Below are 12,930 nucleotides of genomic sequence, written 5' to 3' on the forward strand. Positions count from 1 at the left end.
AGATGATGTGGGATGTCCTTCTGTATATTTGTTGATGAATAAAGCTGTTTGGGCCAATGGTTTAGCAGAGTAAATCCAGGCGGGAAATCAGAATAGAGTGCTTCTCTCTGACTCTGCTTCCTTTCTCCCAGAATTCAGTGCTGTAGAAATTCCTACCACCAGTAACCGTTAAGTTACCTGCCCACTTGGGCATGGCCTTTTATACTATTTATGCCGATGTAAAGTGCATGTCTGACCTCTTTTACAGCTGCGGGATTTGGTTGCTGTTCTCTGTTCCAGCAGAGGATATTGATTTGTGAGTCTATCCCTAAATAAATAACTCTATTATTCTCAGTTCTGAGCTAGTGTGAAATTTCTTTTAAGTGTCCATCTTCAATTCAGTTTAGTTTTCTCCACCTATAGGTCCAAAGCAGTTCTTTACTGTGAATACCATTGGTTAATAAAGAATAATAATAATATAAAGTAATATAATAAAAAATAATAATAACAAAGAATAACCATTGGTTAATAAAGAAAATTGGTATTCACAGCATACAGAGGAAAATCCCATATCACTGCATTAATATTATATTTGCTAATTTGGGGAAGTAACATATTTCTATTTAGATAAAATGAAAATGTTGGTCAACATGTTATACCAAGTTAACTCTTGAGAACTAGATATTAAAATGTTAGAGAAATAAGAAAAGGTGGAGAGAGGGAAAGAAGGAAGGAAAAATAGAGGGAAGGTGTGGTGTAGAAGGTCCTGTTTATGTGTTGCTTTCATTGGTTGAATAAAAAACTGCCTTGGCATAGTTGATAGAACAGAACTTAGGCAGACAGAGTACACAAAACTGAATGCTGGGAAGAAGGGCAGAGTGGCAGACTTCATGGATCTCCTGCCTGAGATGGACACTGGTTCGAATCTTGCCAGTAAGCCACAGTCACGTGGTGATACACAGATTAACAGAAATTGGTTAAATTAAGATGTATGAGTTAGCCAATAAGAAGTTAGAGCTAATGGCCAACCAGTGTTTTAATGAATACAGTTACTGTGTGGTTATTTCAGGTGTAAGCTAGCTGGGCAGCTGGAATGACAAGCAGCCTGCTCTTCCTGTTACATTTAGGTCAGAACCTTAGATTGGGTATTCTTGATTCTGAGGAGACATTGTGTTGCTGTAATGGGTCTTGGTGAATGGGGCACCAGCAGAATAGAGATGGTAGGGCATAGCATGCAGTTAGGACAACATCAAAAATGTCCTCCTAGAAAGTTGATGTCTGTTATTTTGATACTAGGAATTACTCCTGAAACATAGTGAACATCCATTTGGAGTTGGTGGGAGGTAAAGTGGAAGTAGGATTTAGAGAAGTGATGTCAATCTACATTAAATGGAGAGTGTTTTGGAATTATGTCATATATAGGTGCAAAGAATGGCTCTGGGAACATAATCCACAAAGTACATTGTTTCAGAATGCCACTGAAGTTTTTAGTGATCTCACCACAATCAGACAGAGCTGTGAAAGGTGAGGTTATATTTGGGTTACTAGTCTTAATGTCTGCACAGAACAAGAATGCCCCAAGAAGGTGCAGCTTATCTCTTCATCTCTAAAATGATATTATTTAACACTGTGTGATGAACTAAGGATATCCTATGCATAAAAAAATTTGTTTAGAATGTTTGCAATGATTTGAGATGTAAGATGGGAAACATGGCTGAACTCCTTCAATAAAAGGCAAGAGGGTACAGAGCTTCTCTAAAAGAAGGAATTGTGAGAAATCCCCAGTTGGTTTCTATTTCTTCCCAAGAGATTTATTTTGATGCACAGGGATCAATATCATGAGACAGCTCACAACACACTGAAGAGGACTGAGTAAGCTGAACATGTCTTTAAGGAAAATCTGCTTGCTTCAGTGGACAGCATAATCTGAGAGTTTAAAATTCAAAACATCCTAAAGGTAAAGAGCAAAATTTAACTTCACCTTAAAACAAAACTACTCTCTAGAAAAGTACACACCTTTTCAAGTCCCAAATACTCAGTCATAAACCATACATATGGATAGCATATATACTAACAGGAATATTTAGGAATATATATGTACATTAAAATACATGTATTCATTCAATAAAAGCTAATGAAAAAAAGAGGATGAGTTTGTAGGAAAGCAGGCCTATGAGAGAGTTAGGAGGTTGGGAATGTAGGAGGAAAATGGTGTAACTGAATTATAAACAAAGGAACTAGAACTGTGAGTAATATCTATAGAGAACACCTGAGTTTTCTGATGGAGGAAGGTCATTGGCTAATAAAGGAACTGCCTTGGCCCATCTGATAGGGCAGAATTTAGATAGGTGGAGTAAACAGAACAGAATGCCGGGAGGAAGAGGAAGTGAGCTTAGATGCCAATGCAGCTGCTCCCCAGGGCAGACGCAATGAAGCAAGCCGCCAGGTCAGACATGCTGAATCTTCCCCGGTAAGACTGGTGCTACACAGATTATTAGAGATGGGTTGATCGGGATATGAGAATTAGCCAGTAAGGACTAGAGCTAATGGACCAAGCAGTGTTTAGAAGAATACAGTTTGTGTGTTGTTATTTCGGGGCATAAGCTAGCCAGGCAGCTGGGAGCTGGGTGGCAGGAACGCAGCCCAAAGCTCCCCACAACAGTTTTTAGTTAGCGATACACAGAAGTTATTAAATCATAGCTATTTCTGGCTTGTTGGACACAGTGCTCTGCACCTGCACAGCTCTTAACTAGAGAAACTATACATTCTCTATATAAACCAACTGAAAAATGCAACCTGTCAGTCAGTGTTGTGGAGGTGAAAGGTAGTGACTGTGGAAAGTTGCTGGAAGGATCTTTGTTGTAATTTGGATTTGAAGAAAGGCAACTTCAGTGAAGAGTCCCATATAGCAAGATGGATACCAGAGTGAAATACTGGACAGTTAGGTAAGGTGACATTATTAAGCATTATAAATGCCAATCTAAGCTGGTTAGGCTTTATCTGACAGTAAAAAAAAAAGCCTTTGATGATTTATGAATGAGTGAGAAGAATGCTTTTAAAATATTGGTTTATGAGGATAAAAGCAAAAATGTATTAACAGAAGATCTCCCGACAATAAATCAAGGGCCTTGTGTGATATACCTAAGGAGAGTAATGGATTACAAAATAGTAAGATAATTAAAATGGAATAATGACAACACATTCTCATTCTCCCCACAATTCTCTCTCTTCTTCCCCAAGAATAACCACTTAGCAATGCAGGTTTGCTAAGAAAGAGACTATGAAACTTAGCACTATTAGGATTTTGTAACAAATACTACTAGGTTAAATGAAAAAGAAACTACTATAATCTATGTAGAATTAACAACTGTAAAGAATGTTTTCTTAATTTTATAGTAGTAAAATTTTAATAGTAAAATGTTTACAAGAGCAAATGGAATTATGAGAAGAATAGAGGATGAAATGTACATTAGCTGAGAAACTCACGAAGGGAATGAGGCTGAGAACATGAAGTAGGATTTTAAGGTTGATACTTCTCATTTGTCAAGACTACCTAGTATCCACCATAAGTAAGTGACATATTATTCCTATTGTTTTGTAGATATCAAGCAATGGTTATTATATCAGTGTGATAATGTAGATACCCTTCTCCTTTTATGATGAGATAACTAATTCAAGAAAATGGTGAGTCAAAGCATTCCTAGACAGAAAGAAGGGGAGCTGACAACTAAATTATGACCAAATTAGCCTTAGTCCATATCCCTAAAATCTGTTATCACTGGATAAGGCCAACTATTAACATAAAAGACACATAAGGTTCTGATAACATCCATTTTTTTCACATAAACCATTTCATAGAGGAGAGCTTGAAGCTTTCTTTTCATTATTTTGACTCTTCATACAACCCAACACCTTTCTCTCTCTTTTTTTTTAAATCAGGAAAGTGTAAATTAAATAATTCAGACATGAACTGTGATTATCATGAAGAACAAGTCCACATGACACTTGCTAACATAGAGAACAAATAAAAAATGTGATGGAGGCTGCTGAATATAAAAAGACATGGTTAGTTAACCAATAACCAGCAACAGAGTATTAACATACAAGGCTCTCAGGATCTCCAAGTTTCTGAAGTCTCAGTTGATCTTAGGGTTTATATGCTCCTCCAGGTTTATAGTAATGCTGCCTGAATTGTTTCAGAAATATTCTTAGTCCCCTTCATCTCCCTAAGACATTTTTGCTTTATTGTTTTCCTATATTAAACTGGCTTATACAAATTCTCTCTCCCATAGTCCCTCATGATTTGTAAAAGACTCTTCCTTCTTGTTTAGCATTGGTTGGCTTGTGCTCATATCTCTACACTAAACCAAAAGTTGTCAATTTCAATTGATAATTCAACATTCAACATGTGTTTATATTACATTTTACATTCTTATTTAATTCAAATGTCCGTGGCATATGATATCCATATAGAATGCAGTAGCTTACTTGCTCTAATATAATCCCCTCAATATTCACAGTTGTGACAGTTCCAAGTCAATTTTTAAAAGACTTTTGGCCTTCATGTAGGTTATATTTTTGTAACATGAAGGGGCCTGCTTGTTGGGGTTTATATCCTACCCAGTTCCCCACAGATGGCAAGCCCCAAAGAAATCACACAGAAGACTCCATAAAATTATAAACTGATTGGCCCATTAGCTCAGGCTTCTTATTAGCTCTTATCACTTATATTAACACATTATTCTGATCTGTGTTAGCCACATGGCTCAGTACCTATCTCAACCAGGCAGATTACATCTAGGTGGTCTGGGCAGGAATGGGAAGAATGGGCTTCCTCATTCCTAGCATTCTCCTGTTCTCATTGCTCTGCCTCTACTTCCTGTCTGGTTGACCCACCTATGCTTCATGCCTGGCCAATCAGCGTTTATTTAAAATAAACAGATTGACAGAATACAGACAATTCTCCCACACCACTTCCCCCCTCCTCCCCCCAAAAAGAGGAAAATACCAACAGTCCATTTTTTGGGAATGTGGGTGTAGTATTCCAGGCTACTTCCAGCTGGTTGGGGGAGTTGATAATCTTAATAGGGACCTAAAGAAAATTTAGAGTTATAATCAAGTCCTGACTGGAGTATCCTATGAATCTTGATCATCTCAGGCAGCAGTCTTGAATCTGTTCTGGATGTAGAACTCAGACATTTGGGCCATCTGTTCCTACTGGAGATTTCTCAGGTGGTCTTTCTCGATCAAACTGGATTTTTTTTTTATCTCAGAATTAATCCACAGCCTCTCATTTTCTGTGGAAACAAAAGCAAAATCTCTTCTCCAAAGTAACATACATTTTGACTTCAATTTTGAAGTCAAGCCATTTTCAATATACCTATCTTGGATTAATTTAGCAGCATTTATAAACAAATATCTTTTAGCAGCTCTGACTCCTTCCTCAGCATTCAAAGAGAGCATAATAACATACAGTATCAAGATTCTCCATGTATTATCCATCTTTATGTGGCTTTACTTTAACCTCTATTTCTTTTATTTTTTACTTTTACTTTTTGAGACAGATTCTTTGTATATATTTGTCCTGGGATAACTCCGTAGACCAGGCTGTCCTTAAACTCACAGAGGTCATGGAATTTCATAATTCCATGCTTGACATTTCAGGTAGACACTTTGATGAGTATTTAACTTTTTAAGGCTAACTTACATGGAAATAATTTTACCTTTTATGATCTTCTGTTTCAGTTTGATTAAGTGACAACAGTATACCATTTTGCCAAAGGCTGATTTTGTCACAATGCTAAGGCTAAAGGCTTTTTAAAATTCAATATACCTACCTGAGAATTAGAAAACTGTTAATAGTGTTGTTAAAATATGGTCGGAGTTCTTACAGGACTTCTGTGAGTTCTGAGATTCCAGTTTGTTTCACTTTGCTATCTTTACAAAGTGCAAGAAATTATTTTTCCTGTCTCATAAGGGTTCTTATGAATGTTTAGTGCTCAACAGAAAACTTGACACAGTCCCTTAGTTTTGTGGTATATCTCATTCATCCCTATGCTTTGTCTTCTAAATTTTGTTCTTAAACTGTCTAGAAACTTATCTCTACAGCTTAGGGCACTATGGGAACATTTCACCTCTTGGTCCAGCAACTAACACTACAGTGTTGGCCAAGAAGCTCTAAACAGTATTCTGAAGTAGTCAAAATGAAGGCTATTTATTGTATCTTCAAGATCATGGTCAATGTTGGCTATATACAAGATCTCCAGACCACATTGTTTTAAGTAGTGGCTTGAATTATTTTTGTGTTAAACTTGAATTTTCTTATTGTACCTTGGCTAGAAACATGAATGAAAAAATTGGGACTTAGAAAAGAAAATAGCCTAAGTTTCTATTGTATTATGCATTATTTTATAATAGAAAGGATGATTATATAATTTGAGAACTTATTTAGGCAATTTAAAACCGTGGACATTTTCAGAAGAATTTAATAAATAAATCAATAACGTGTGAGAAAAATGGAACAATTTTACATGTTTTATCTAACTATAGCTAATAACTTGCTTTAAATGATTCTGTTTGAAAAATAGTCCCAAATGACTAAGAGCATGAGTTTGGGTAGATAGGGAGGTGTGGAGAATCTGGGAAGAATTGGGAAAGTATAAATAATGTGATAAAATATATTTTTGGAAAATAATACAAGAAAAAAATAATAATATAAAAGAAAATACAGTCTCTAACAATTGTCATCATAATAATAAAGGTATAAAACATAAAAACAGAAGTCAACATGGTCATTTTGAGTCTCATCTAAGATTTCTGGTGTTGTAGTATTGCTTAATTTGTATGTTTGTATGTGCGTGTGTGTGTGTATGTGCATGTTTGTATAATAGCCATAGGACGAGGCTAGAGAAAAAAAATGACCTTGAACATACATCATGCAACCTCTGCTACACCAGCCACTGTTGTCAAAACACTGAGGTTGTAACCAGAGATTGGATGATTGAAGCAAATATTTTTGAGCTCTATTTTTAAATATATTAATTCCATTGGTTTTTGTTCCTCTGAATTGTGTCACCATAAATTTTACTTGAAGCTCTGTTACAAAAGGACTTGTGCATCTTAAGTTAGAGGAGATCTGTCGATATACATTTGTAGCAAACATATAGATGATACTGATGTAGGTCTGTCCACACACTGAGAAAGTTTGTTCTAATGATTTTCTTCTCTTTATTTCCTAGAGTTTATTTGTCAGTAGAGGGAACATAGCTTGTATGTGTGTGTATTGTTCGTGTTTGAATAATTATTATGAATTTTAGACGTCTTCTTCTATTCAAGTTAATGTTCTATAAGTGCTAGAGAAGAGAAAAAAGTTGAAAATGTTTCCATTTACCTAAAATTTAAAATTAAACTAATAGCAGAGAAAATAGGTAAAGATGGAGTTGTCATTTTGTTTATAACTAATGTTTTCAACAAGTCTCTTTTTTTCTTTATTCTTAAGGTTTCAGTTTCCTATTCTCTATTCTAGTATGGAAAAAAGTCACAAATCAAATTTTATTGAAATCACAGATTTTTTTCCCTTTGAGAATATTGCTAATTTAAAGAGCAGTACTCATAATTCAGCTTGAAGTAAAATTTTGAATTTTTCCTATCGGTTACTTTCATGCTTCCTCATATTTTTATCATGCCAATAGCACCCAAGACATTGCAAAGTTTATTTTAATTTGTTTATAATAATATTAATTCAGATTATAATTATAAACTGGTACTAATAAAGGGTCACAGAGCTCTTGATTTTGGTAAGCAATGTAACTCCCTTTTAGGGCAGTCACTAGACAGTTTTAAGCATAGCAAACCACATTTTCACATACAAACACAAAATTTATTTTGTTTCCTCACTGTATCATCTTATCTATAGACTATATTTTCTGAATTTGAAAGAATATTTATTTGTTTCAGAAAGTTATCACTAGTTGTGAAGTCTACTAATTTCCAACTGTGCTTTATAACCAAGCAAACTTCTAAAATGGAAACCTGGCACATGAACTTCCATCAGGCTGTTTGAACTGAATTTGGAGTTAACTTTCACATGTAGCACTGAGAATTCCTTGCCTGACTATTTTCTGGTCAGTTATTGTGTTTTCTGTCTTGTTATGAAACCCATTTTTTATGTCCCTTTGTCAGTATATTTTCAAATGCATCAGTAAAAAGGACACAACAAAATGAAATGAAGAATGGGCTACAGTAAAGGCATGAAGGAACATCATCATATAAACAACAGTCCTGCATTTCACAAAACTTCCGAAAAGTAACTTTTTAAATGTGGTATTTCTTAGATGTTTTATCAAGTCTGATGTCTGTGATATTCATTTCTTAGGCAGAAAAAAATACCATGTTGCTATAAAAAAGTACATGAAAGTCTATGTAGAAGGAACAGAAGATCTCCGGTCTTCTCGTTCAGGAAAGAGTAGTAATGAAACTGCTAAAGTTTTTCAAGCCCTGTTGCTATATTATTCAGAAATAGTAAGAAGGAAATCTTTATGTCTGAGAGGAAGTTCTAAACTACTTTTCTTCTTTTATTGTTATTATTTTTAATGAGCTGTACATTTTTTTCCTGCTTTCCTCCCTACCTCTCCCCTCCTGTTCAAACTCTCCCAAGGTCCCCATGCTCCCAATTTACTTAGGAGATCTTGTCTTTGTCTACTTTTCATGTCAATTATATCCATGTATGTCTCTTTTAGGGTCCTCTTTATTGTCTAGATTCTCTGGGATTATGAATTGTAGGCTGGTTTTTCTTTGCTTTATGTCTAAAAGTAACTTATGAGTGAGTGCATATTACATTTATCTTCTGGGTTAGTTACCTCACTCAATATGATGTTTTATAGATCTATTCATTTGCCTTCAAATTTCAAGATGTAATTTTTTTCTACTCTATAGTACTCCATCATGTAAACATACCACAGCTTCTTTATCCACACTTTGGTCAAAAGGCATTTAGGTTGTTTCCAGGTTCTGGCTATGACAAACAATGCTGCTGTGAACATAGCTGAGCACATGTCCTTGAGGTATGCTCAACCATCCTTTGGGTATATATCCAAAAGTGGTATTGCTGGGTCTTTAGGTAGGTTGTTTTCTAATTTTCTGAGAAATCGCCATGCTGATTTCTGAAGTAGCTGTGACTGTTTGCACTTCCACCAGCAATGGAGGAGTGCTCCCTTTACCCCTCATCCTCTCGAGCTTAAGTTGTCTTCAGTGTTTTTTATCTTGGCCATTTTTACAAGTATAAGATGGAATCTCAGAGTTGTTTTCATTTGCAGTTCTCTGGTGGCTATGGATGTTGATCATTTCCTTAAGTGTTTTTCAGCCATTTTGGATTCCTCTGTTGAGAGTTTTCTGTTTATGTCTGTACTCCATTTTTTATTGGATTATTTTTTTCTTTGGATGATCAATTTCTTGAGTTCTTTGTATGTTTTGGAGATCAGACCTCCATCTGTCTGATGTGGGTTTGGTGAAGATCTTCTACCGTTCTGTAGTCTATTGTTTTGTAGAGGCTAGAGATAATGGGTCAGACAGTGTTTAAATTTATACAGTTTCTGTGTGGTTATTTGCTGTGTTAGCTAGCTGGGCAGGACAAACAAGGGGCCCCGCTCTCCCTATAACATTGTTGACTGTTTTCCTTGCTTTACAAAAGCTTCACAGTTTCAGGAAGTCCCATTTAATTGTTGTTCTCAGTGTCTGGGCTATTGGGGCAATCCTGTACAATAAACGAATTTCTGGACACATCAGCATCCATGACTTCAAACTCTACTACAGAGCTACAGTACTGAAAAGAATCTGGTACTGACATAAAACAGACAGGAGGACCAATGGAACAAAATCGAAGACCTGGATATTAATACACATAGCTTCAAATATCTGCTAAAGAAGCAAAAATTATAAAATGGAAGAAAGAAAGCATATTCAACAAACAGTGCTGGAAAAACAAGATATCAACATGTATAAGAATGAAAATAGGCCCATATCTATCTCTATGCACAAAACTTAAGTTCAAATGGATCAACGATCTCAACATAAAACCAACCACACTGAACCTCATAGAAGAGAAAGTGGGAAGTACACTTTAACACATTGGCACAGGAGAACTTTTGTTTTGTTTGTTTTTTCTTTTTTTTCCTATTTATTTATTTATTTATTTATTAAAGATTTCTGCCTCCTCCCCACCACCACCTCCCATTTCCCTCCCCCTCCCCCAATCAAGTCCCCCTCCCTTGTCAGCCCTAAGAGCAATCAGGGTTCCCTGCCCTGTGGGAAGTCCAAAGACCATCCACCTCCATCCCGGTCTATTAAGAGGAGTATCCAAACTGCCTAGGCTCCCACAAAGCCAGTACATGCAGTAGGATCAAAAACCCATTGCCATTGTTCTTGAGTTCTCAGTAGTCCTCATTGTCTATTATGTTCAGCGAGTCCGGTTTTATCCCATGCTTTTTCTGACCCAGGCCAGCTGGCCTTGGTGAGTTCCCGATAGAACATCCCCATTGTCTCAGTGTGTGGGTGCCCCCCTCGCGGTCCTAAGTTCCTTGCTCGTGCTCTCTCTCCTTCTGCTCCTGATTTGGACCTTGAGATTTCAGTCCGGTGCTCCAATGTGGGTCTTTGTATCTGTCTCCTTTCATCGCCTGATGAAGGTTACTGTTCAGGACAATGCCTATATGTTTTTCTTTGGGTTCACCTTCTTATTTAGCTTCAGGTTTTCTCTGGATAACAGCCTAGCTGTCCTGGAACTATCTCTTGTAGACCAGGCTGGCCTCAAAATCACAGAGATCCACCTACCTCTGTCTCTCAAGTACTGGGATTAAAGGCGTGCGCCACTACCACCCAGTTTTTTTTTTTTTAATTTAATTTTTTTTAGGAGAACCTTCTTAAACAAATAAACTCACAATTCATATATACATTTATGCTAAGAATAAATTCAAATGGTCAGCAAGTATGTAAGTAAATACTCAAAATCACTTTATCACTATGAAGCACAAATGAGTCACAGTGAATTGCCACCTCATACCAGTATAAAAGTTGCTTTCAAAATGTGAATAAGAGCTGGCAGGTGTGGTGGACTTAATGAAAATGGCTTTGCTGGAGTAAGGGTAGCCTTGTTGGAGAAAGTGTGTTACTGGGGGTGGCCTTTGAGTTTTCAAATGCTCAATTCAGGCCCAGTGTTGTTCTCTTTTCCTGCTGCTGACGGATTCAGATGTAGAACTCCCTGTCACCATTTCTACCAGTGTAGTGGCATTTCAATTGCATTTTAATAAATAAAGTTTGACTGGGGATTGGGAGAGTTAAACAGTCACACTGGTAGAATTTACAGTCAAACAATAGTAATACACACCTTTAATCCCAGTAGCCACACCTAGTTGCCAAAGAAACCAGGTGGTTCATTCCTTTAATCCCAGTAGCCACATCTAGTTGCCACAGAAACCGGGTGGTTCATTCTTTTAATCCCAGTGTTGCATGACTTTATTCCCAGCCCTGGAGAGGATTATAAAACAGGAGGACACAGCCCACTAACAAAGTCTCATTCTGAGATTCCTGGAGGCAGGATTGTTATTTCTGGACTGAGGTTGAGGTAAGAGCTAGTGGCTGACTGCTTTACTTTCTTCATCTTCAAGTTGAACCCCAATTTCTGTCTCTAAGTATTTGTTAATTGTTCTTGACACCCGTATGTTGCCAAGCTTTGTACCACAATGATAATGGACTAAACCTCTGAACTTTAAGCCAGACCCAATTAAATGTTTTCCTTTTAAGTGCTGTCATGGTGTTACTTCCCAGCAATAAAATGTGGGTATATGGAGAAAAAGGAACCCCAACAAATTGGTGGTAGGAAATGGAAATTAGTATAGCAATTATAGTAACAGTATGGACAGCTTTCAAAACTTTAAAAACTGAGAAGCCAGGGAGATGGTTCAGCAGTTACTTGTATTGCTTCTGCAGAGACAGAAGTTCTGTTTCCAGTATCTTTTCTCCACATTTTCTAATTTTCTAGATCTTCATCTTCAAAAGCATTCAATGCCTCTGGCCTCCCCAGGCACTTAAACACATGTACATATGCAGATACAAGAAAAGGAAGACATAAGCAAAATAAAATAAATCCTCCAATGTAGGAATGTAGTATGATTCAGCAGTCTCAGTTGTTTGGATATCTAAAATGGAAACAAAATCACTGTGTTGAGTAGGTATTTCATGCCTATGGCTTCAGTGACGAAATTTACTCCAGCCAAGATAGGAAATAAAATCTAAACTTCTATCAAATAATGAGGAAAAATACATGTATCGCTAATGGAAAACTATTCAATCATAAAAAATAAAGCTTATCATTTGCAATAACATGGGTGCCATTAAAGTTTATTATGCTAAGTGAACAAACCAGTCACAGAAAAAGAAGTACTTCAAGGAGTCATGTATATAGTCTGTAAGTGTTTATTTCAAAGGTGGATCATGGCTAGAGTTAGCTTAGGGTTGCTCAAGGTTAGAGTTAGGATATTCTAACTCAAGTTTAGAGTTAGGGTCAAGATTAAGGACAAGAATAAGATTAGACTTCCCAATGGGTAGTCAGAAGAGGTCAACAGGAGTCAGAAGATGGCCACTAACAACAACTGAATGAGACCATTTATGGTAATAGAGACCATAAATGGGAAGCACCATGAGGATATAAACAATCAAAATAAACCTCAAGTGATGCACTTTCTCTAGCAATGTTCCATCTTCTAAAGATTCCATAATTTTACCAAACAGTTCCAACATCCAGGAACAAGTGTTCATATGCCTTTGCCTATCAGGATCAATTCTCATTCAAACTACCACATTCTATCACATGGCTCTCTCAGACTAATGGTCTATGATGTTCAGATCACTCTCCCAACCCTGACTCCCACCCATCTACATACTCTTGTATCTTTTATACCC

Source organism: Chionomys nivalis, chromosome 11 (assembly GCF_950005125.1).
Source record: "Chionomys nivalis chromosome 11, mChiNiv1.1, whole genome shotgun sequence".
In the NCBI taxonomy this organism is placed as follows: domain Eukaryota; kingdom Metazoa; phylum Chordata; class Mammalia; order Rodentia; family Cricetidae; genus Chionomys; species Chionomys nivalis.